The following is an 8826-nucleotide window of genomic DNA, read 5'->3' as shown; positions in this document are numbered from 1 at the left end:
TCGGTCTAAGTAGATGAGAATCAATGAGATGATGGCTAGTCGATGTCATGGGTGAGTCGTAGGAGCTCTTAAGGCCCATCTTAACATCGCTGTGTGATAGCGACGAAAGTGGCAGCATGCTCAATACCGTCCTCCAGGATCCAATCCTATAATGCTGAAACTCAAAAAATGTATCTCGTGAATGATCACTACGATCATCATCACCCATATATGTTGAAATATACAAGTGAATAGGGTGTGTGCGAGAACAAGCCCTTGGTTAGAGGCTGTAAAAGAGAATGTGTAAATGTGAGAGAACCTGTGAAAAGGTGAGAAGAATCTACTAGGAGAGAATAAAGGGTAGCATGAGAAGATTTAGGAAGTGTGGAGATATTCTGGGAGATATTTTGGGAAAAGTGAAGAGTTGCAGAGAATCAAGCAAAAGAGGTGGAGTGAATCAAGGAGAAATCAGTGGGATTAGATGCTTGGATGTAAACTCTATAAATTGAGGCATTGGCCTAATGAGAATTTGCTGGTTTTTGATTATCCATGCTTACATTAAGTTATTTGCTAATTACTCACTAATCACATCTTAATTATTTACTAATCACTTTATTAATGATGTTGATTCTAGTATTTGATCCACCATAGCTCATCACATTGCTGTAATTTTAACATGGTATCAGAGCCATGCCTAGAATCCATCAGGTTTATGAGCCTATTATCTAATTAATTAGGATTAGTAGATAATTAAAAAATAATCAAAATTTTAGTTATTTTTCAACTCACCTCTGTACTCCCAGCTGCTGGTGGAGGAGCTCTAGCTCCTTGCACACTCAAAATTAGGCCTATTGCTTCTAACCCTAGCTAGCCAACTCATTGCTACTCTAGCCAGTCGAAACAACGCAGCAAACCGGCGTCGGAATGAAGGAGAATTCGTGAATTTACCAGACGCCTGTTTCTGGGAGAAAAACTCAGATCTCTTCTTCATCAGTTCAAATGGGTCTAATTCCTCTTAGTCCCAAGTGTTTTCAAGCATGCTCTACAAGTTGGTGAAGTTAGAGTTCAATTTGATCAAGTCTACAGTGAGATCCAAGCTCTTCATCAAATCTACATGTGACTTTGGTAAAACAGAGATTAAGCATTCAATATTTGATCAAATCTTGTGTTTATTGGCTTAATCCTCTACTAGACTCATTGCTATTGATGGCCTTGAAAGCATTTGAGCTCATTTGAAGTCTAAGGCACCAGATCTGGACTCCCCGCATACTCTATTTTTTGCACACAAAACAGAGAATTAATTTGCTAATTAGTAATTAATCAATGCTAATCACTGTATTTTGGTATAATTGAGGGTTCAAATTAACCATTAGGTATCTGATACAGATCCCTATAACTTCAAATTGCAATTCGGAGTTGCTTGATACTCCAACCATTCCGTACAAATTGGTTACTCTTGATTTAATGTAATTTCTGGTAAAATTGTGCTGATAAATTTGTGATAATGATCATTTTATATTTAACCCTTGGTTAATGCCTGTAAATCTCACTCAAATTCAAGATTATTCACAGCCAGAGTTGCATTTGGGAATGTGCATAAGAATGAATGCTATACGCATTATGTATTGGGCACATTACATCAGTGTAAAAATGGGATGAGACACTGTCCTTGTTCAGAATAAGGCAAGAGGTAAGACCTCCCACATAGATTTGGGTTTGCATTGCATAATGACACAAGATAAACATCAAAAACCCAAAGGAACTGTCAGCAAAACATTTAAACATGTTGCTCACATGGAGCAAGAAGACCTGACGAACAAGCTCATGGCCCCAGCCATGAAAGAAGAAGAACATCTCCTTCCAAGAGGAAGATCCACACTAATAAGAAAAGCTGAAGGAAGACACGGACGCGTGAAGAGAAGCTGCCACGATAAGAAGACTGAAGACAAGAGAAGATGTGAGGCTCCAAAGAGTGAGGAGCCATGTGAAAGTCTCTGAGAGAGAGAGAAAGAGACCCCACAACCCAATGTAACCTGCCCCAACAAAGTAAAACCACCTCTGAGCCACCGATGATGTAGGCCACATGGTAGATGTATGTGTGAGCACTTTAGTCAAGGTCGTGGACACTTGTAGTAAGCCTTGGACACATAGAGAGAGAGAGAGTGTGTGTCAAGGACTATGAGTTTAGGAACTTGAGGCACTGGTCGCGGGCTATCAAGTAAGAGAGAAACTTGGTACAGGGTCCAGGTGTGCTAAGTTAACTTGAGGGGAGGTGTGCTAGACACTGGCCGTCGCGGACTATCAAGTTATAGGGAAACTTGGTATAGGGTCTAGGTGTTCTAGGAGTATTCACTTGAGGGGAGGTGTTGAAATATACAAGTGAATAGGGTGTGTGCGGGAACAAGCCCTTGGTTAGAGGCTGTAAAAGAGAATGTGTAAATGTGAGAGAATCTGTGAAAAGGTGAGAAGAATCTACTGGGAGAGAATAAAGGGCAGCATGAGAAGATTTAGGAAGTGTGGAGATATTCTGGGAAAAGTGAAGAGGTGGAGAGAATCAAGCAAAAGAGGTGGAGTGAATCAAGGAGAAATCAATGGGATTAGATGCTTGGATGTAAACTCTATAAATTGAGGCATTGGCCTAATGAGAATTTGCTGGTTTTTGATTATCCATGCCTACATTAAGCTATTTGCTAATTACTCACTAATCACATCTTAATTATTTACTAATCACATCTTAATTATTTACTAATCACATCTTAATTATTTATTGGTTTTTGATTATCCATGCCTACATTAAGCTATTTGCTAATTACTCACTAATCACGTCTTAATAATTTATTAATCACATTATTAATGATGTTGATTCTAGTATTTGATCCACCATAGCTCATCACATTGCTATAATTTTAACAATATAATCATCTATAATCATAGCATGAACATCATCATCACTATTCACATCATCACCCACTGAATGCATGTTATCATGATACCCATCCTCGAGTATATAGTCTACTCTCATGAGTGTAGGACACTCGATCAAGTCTCCACATATATCATCCCATGCAAGCAATGCCAAACCATCCCTGTAAAGATAACCACATATTCTCAACAAAATCACCGTGTAGAACGTCTGGACTGTCTGGCGCAGCACAGACATCCCCCTCATCAAATAAGTGTCTAAACTCGCTAGGCAATAACATCTCAAGCTTAAACATCCATATGTGACATGCTATGATGTGTTATCATAGCATGATGTCATGATGTCGAGCAAGAAGGATCTAGAGATCGAAGCTGCGATGTGCCAAATGTATGTATGAACTCAACAAATGATATGCATCTCCACACCTGAAATGGTAAATCAAGATGACGGGCATGGAGCCAGAGTGATAGGATACGAGTAGATGTCGCATGATCAGCATCTGGGATGGAGTCATAGTAATCGTCGATGATGGTGGGTAGCACGACGATCGTAGGTGAGGTAAAGGTAGTAGTGGATCCCCATTGCTTGAGAGTTAGGAAAAAAAACTCCCAAAATGTGCTAAGAATGCCACACCGCGTGTGGAAAAGGCATCAATATGCTCAAATGGCCACCCACATGTGAACAAAGGTTAAAACAATGATCAAAATGCTCAAAATGACAGCCCACGCGTGAACAAGGACCAAAACTGAATGCAAATCACCACCAAATGTCCAAAATAGTGCAAAAATCAATCCACAAGGTAGGGCTCAGGAGTGAACATCCTCAAATGCACCAAAGTGGCCAAAAACGCCTGTGTGAATGCCCAAAAAGCACCAAATGGACAAAAATACGTGGGTGTGGCCAAAATACACCAAATGGCCAAAAGTGCGCGTGAACGTCCAAAATGCACCACAAGACACGCGAACCACCCACTACATCAAGACATCACGGACCACATCACATGTGAATACACCCCAAGATATGTGTGAACACTAGCCTTCGTGAGAGAGTGTCCAAGGTAAAGGTGCTCGTAAATGAAGTGAAGATGTGGACAAAGAAAAAAAAATGAGCAAGGAACTATGGGCAAAATGGCCGGCAGTGTGAAGGAACCAAAGATGAGGGTCGGTTGGACCAAGTGGGAATGGTGTGAAAGATGGAAAGTGTGAAAAGGGTTTCAAACCTTAAGTTGGGGAACTAAAAACAAAACGTGACCCTCTTTGTAGCTAATTTTTTGAAACTCTCTTCTTCTCCTTTTGTGCTTGGATGGACTTGAGAGCTCTGCATGCTCAATGATGCTTCCCAAGCCCCCACTCACACTGTAGCATTATATGGTAGTGATGTGTGTGAACATACTTAGGACTGTCGGGGCACCTTTTCCCTCACTAGGAGGTTTTTTTCCCCATGCGTATGTGCACCCTCTTATCTACTCATTTTGGGGTGTGTACTTATCTTTTGTATACGGCACACATTTGTTCATTCTAATGTAATGAGTTTGTGTGCTCTCAAGCTTCTCTATCTTGCATGTGTGCATTGTTGCAACCCTAACCCTAATTCTAACAATTGGTATCAGAGCTAGCTTCTTTGACACTTGATCTAGTAATCTTCCTCCCTCCTCTCACGACCCTATTTTTCTGTCTCCGATTGAGATACCCTCTTAGGAGGAGGAGAAGGTGTATACTGTAGTATATTGTATACAAAGTATACAACATTTTCGGGGTCTGCGACGCGATTCGGGTGCGTTTTGGGCACGGCAAGGTTTCTACAGACATTCTGGAGAGGCATCATTTTGGATTGGTTCTGCCCGATTTTGGGTGTTTGGGTTGTGTAGCGGCAAAGATTCGGTATGCAGCATCTACAGTGTCTTTAACAACATCGACCATCATACTTTCGCCCAGTAACACTCTATTCTCTACTCTGTGTTAATTTTCATACACTGTACAGGTGATTCAGTCAGTTGGCAGCCATATCCAAGGTTGCATTCATCAGTGCTTGCAGTGTGTTGAAAGATTTTGCATTTGGTAGAAAGTCATGGATGTATTCAACATCATGTCTGCTGTGAGGACAAACTTGATATGGGACTAACTACCCATTGTGGTCCTATATGATGAGGCATGTATTGGTTGCTAAAGGCCTTTGGAATGTGGTCAGTGGTAGTGAAACTTGTCTTGTTTCACAGCTACCAGTGCAACCAGGTGCTGCAGGTACATTTGAAGTAGAATCTGATACAGATGTGGCTCCTCCACATGCACCACTGAAGGAACAATGGAACAAGCTAACTCTAGGTGTGCAGAAAGGAAAGATGACAAATATACTAAAATGGAAATGAAAGCAATGTAAAAGTACTCACGTGTAGACCAAGAGAGGTTGAGTTAATTGATATGACGCACAAGACACTCTTATAGAGTGAACACACACATTCAAGTACCATACGCTTATGGGATAACTCCCAAAGTGACACGTGGCACTCTCTCACACAAAGATGCAAAAATACACACTCTTTGACTATGATTTCCCCCTCAACATCCCCCCTCAAAGCAAAGAGTGTGAGACCCAACACGCAAGGAGTAGATCGATCCCCCCTCCATTGCAATACTGCAAAGAGCAAGTCCAACTATCCAACACCTCCCGTGTGATAGTGACTTCTGAGTTAGCTTGTGACCGGCAATGAGAACCATCACTTGTCACCCCCCCCTTTGGGTGTCAATACATCATATCAAAGTAAAACCAATACACATTTTTGGGGGATAATCTAGGGCAGAGGATCCTTATTGACCATCATAAATCACACTGTTTATTTCATTCATTTTATGCATAATGCAAGGGCAGAGCACCTATACACACATAGAAGAAATCAGAAACAATAATCTTTGTCATCCTCATCGAGGGTGACATGGACAGTAAGTGCATGAATGTCGTCGATGGTGGGAATCTCGTCTGGTGGATCAGCAGAGCAGCAGTAGCACAACGACGACAAGATTACCATGGTATTGTTCTTGTTCTCTCCTTCTTCTTGAAGCAATTGGCTTCAATATGACCTTTCCGCTTTACAGTATCTGCATATGATGTTCTTGTCCATCTGCTGGCGGAGATAAGCGCCTCTTTAGTGCTTGAGGTCAAGGATGTAGAAGTGGTTTCTTTGTTGCGGCAGTCTTTCTCAATGAGAAGGGCAACCAAGTCATCTTATGTAGTAGCGGCTAGGCGTAATACTTCAATGGTATGCTCAAAGTGAGAAATACCTTGCATGCTTTTGATTAGTAATGCTGTCTTGTCCTCATCATTTGAAGAACACTTCAAACTTGATAATTGTTGAACAAGAGAATTAAATTTGGAGAGATGATCACTTAGCTCTTCATCGTCTTGCATTTTCAGCTCATAAAACTTCAATTTTAGAAAAACTTTGGAATTAGTGACCTTGTTACCAAAGATGCTCTCCAATCGATGCCAGATCTCCATAGCCGTGGATGTAAAGTCGATGTGATGAATGAGAGAGTCAGCCAAGCAAAGACCAATGAGGGCAATGGCTTTTGCATTTGTTGCTTCCAAATTTTCTTTGTAGTTGATCAAGTGCATCAATTGTGTTGTTCTCAACAACATCCTAGACTCCTTCACGCATAAGTAGCAAGCTGCATCTTGGTTTGCCATGTGGGAAAGCCTTCCCCCTTGAACTTATCCATGAACACTGTACTAGAAGATAACGAAGTCATGACTCAAATCTGAACTGAAAACTTACTGTTTTTGCAATGGAATTCAATGGTCAGCAAAACAGTAGTCGGCTAAACAGTCCCGCCACAAAAATGGCCTTCTATCCCATGAATGGCAGCTCTAAATGACTCTAAAATGTTGCTAAAAAAAATCATGTCCCACAACAAGGATACATGATGCCCATCCTTCAGGAGGAGAATGCAGGCCCGCACAATTTATGAGCAGGTCTGCATCAGCAGAGCAGATGGCGGGCAGAACTAGGTGTGCATGCAGAAAGAGAGCGGGTAGAGAATGCTGGAGCAGAGGTGGAGCAAGCAGAGAATATCATGCGCAGAGCGGACAGCAGCAGGCAGCCTTGTTGATGAAGAGCGACTTGTGGTTAGGGGAAGGGCAGCCTTCCAAGGAGAGAGAGAGAGAGAGGCTTCTCTTTCTTGACCTCCCTCATCTCAATCCCTTGGAAGAGCAAGGAGGAAGGGAGCTGGCTTTGATACCACACGAAGGAACAATGGAGCAAGCTAAGTCTAGGTGCAGAAAGGGAAGATGGCAAACATACTGAAATTGAAATGAAAGGAAATGAAAGCAATGTAAAAGTACTCACGTGTAGACAAGAGAGCTTGATTTGATTGATATGACACACAAGAAAGTACATCACTCTTATAGAGTGAACACACACACTCAAGTACCATATGCTTATGGGATAACTCCCAAAGTGACACATGGCACTCTCACACAAAGACTCACAAATACACACTCTTTGACTATGATTTCCTCAACATCCACCAGTAGCTCTCCCACTGCTGCTGAAATAAATTGGGATGAAAGAGATGCATGGGCACATGCATTGCTTGCACTTTGTGTGAAACGAAGCATTATTCCTCATATTCGGTCATGTTAGACTTCAAAACAGGCATGGGATGCACTTTCTACATTATACCAGGTGCGCAATGAAGCATGTGTTGCATATCTGCGCAAACAGTTAGAGTCTGAGCACATAAATGAGGGAGATGCAATGGACATCTTCTTGACCAAGATCAAAGATTTTAAGGAGCAGCTTGCTAGTGTGGATGAGATATATCCTGATAGTACATTGGTGCCCACAATTCTCAATGCATTGCCAGATTCTTATCAGAGTTTTGCCTCTACCGTTAGAATTATGATGAAGGGAAATCCAAATGCCCTTACATTTGATGAGCCGATTTCAGTACTCTTGCAAGAAGAGTAGTCTAGGCAAAACAGATCTAATATGCGAGTTGGTGACCAAGCTTTTGTTGCCAATCAGAAAGGCAAAAGTAAAGCTTCTTCCCATGCTGGTTATAAGCCAAAATCAGAATCCTCAGGTAAGGATACAGAGAAAGAAAGTGATAAGCCTAAAAAGAAGGGCAGGTGTCACTATTGCAGGAAACCAAGGCACTACATACATGAGTGCAAGAAAAGGCTAGAGAAGGAGAAAAAGAAAGAATCGGGCATGGCTGTTGACTGATGCATCTGCACCAAGTGCAGAGAAGAAGGAATATGCAAGTTTTGCTCAAGATGATTAGGCATGGACTGTACATTGCAGTTATGACCCTTCTGTTCATAATGTATGCATATCAGTGGATGCTTGGTACTTTGACAGTGGTGCTAGTAAGCACATCACTTCACAAAATCTCATCTCTGGAATCTGTCCCAAGTGCAGGAACCGTCACATGTGCAAATGGTTCCTTATATCCTGTCAAAGGAGTTGGTATAGTTGTGCTCATCACTGTTGCAAATGGGGGCGCATTTACTCTTTTGAAAGTTTTATATGTGCTAGGCATTAAGAAGAACAACACAGTAAGCTTGATGATAAGGCAATTAAATGCATATTTGTGGGATACAGTTCATAAAGCAAGGGATATAGACTTTACCATCCAGCCTCAAGGCGGCTTTTGGTAAGTAGAGATGTTGCTTTTGTCGAAAACTGAGTTCAGTCCATGCTTTCATGAAAAAAACAACAGAATGTATGCTCATAGGACATGTTTGATTCGCTCCTACCTTTGTTGGCAGCCATATGTAGAGCAATTGAATGCTCAACCAAGTGCTGAAATTCAGCTTTTGTAGGTGCAAAAGCAACTTGAAAATTAGCCTTTTGATGAGGCAATTATTGAGGATGTAGTGGATGAGAAGAGATCAGCCATAGAAGAATCTAGGCGTATGCCAAAATG

Source organism: Cibotium barometz, chromosome 26 (genome assembly GCF_041138505.1).
Source record: "Cibotium barometz isolate CiBa-2024 chromosome 26, ASM4113850v1, whole genome shotgun sequence".
In the NCBI taxonomy this organism is placed as follows: Eukaryota; Viridiplantae; Streptophyta; class Polypodiopsida; order Cyatheales; family Cibotiaceae; genus Cibotium; species Cibotium barometz.
Note: the sequence above shows the minus strand (reverse complement) of the source record.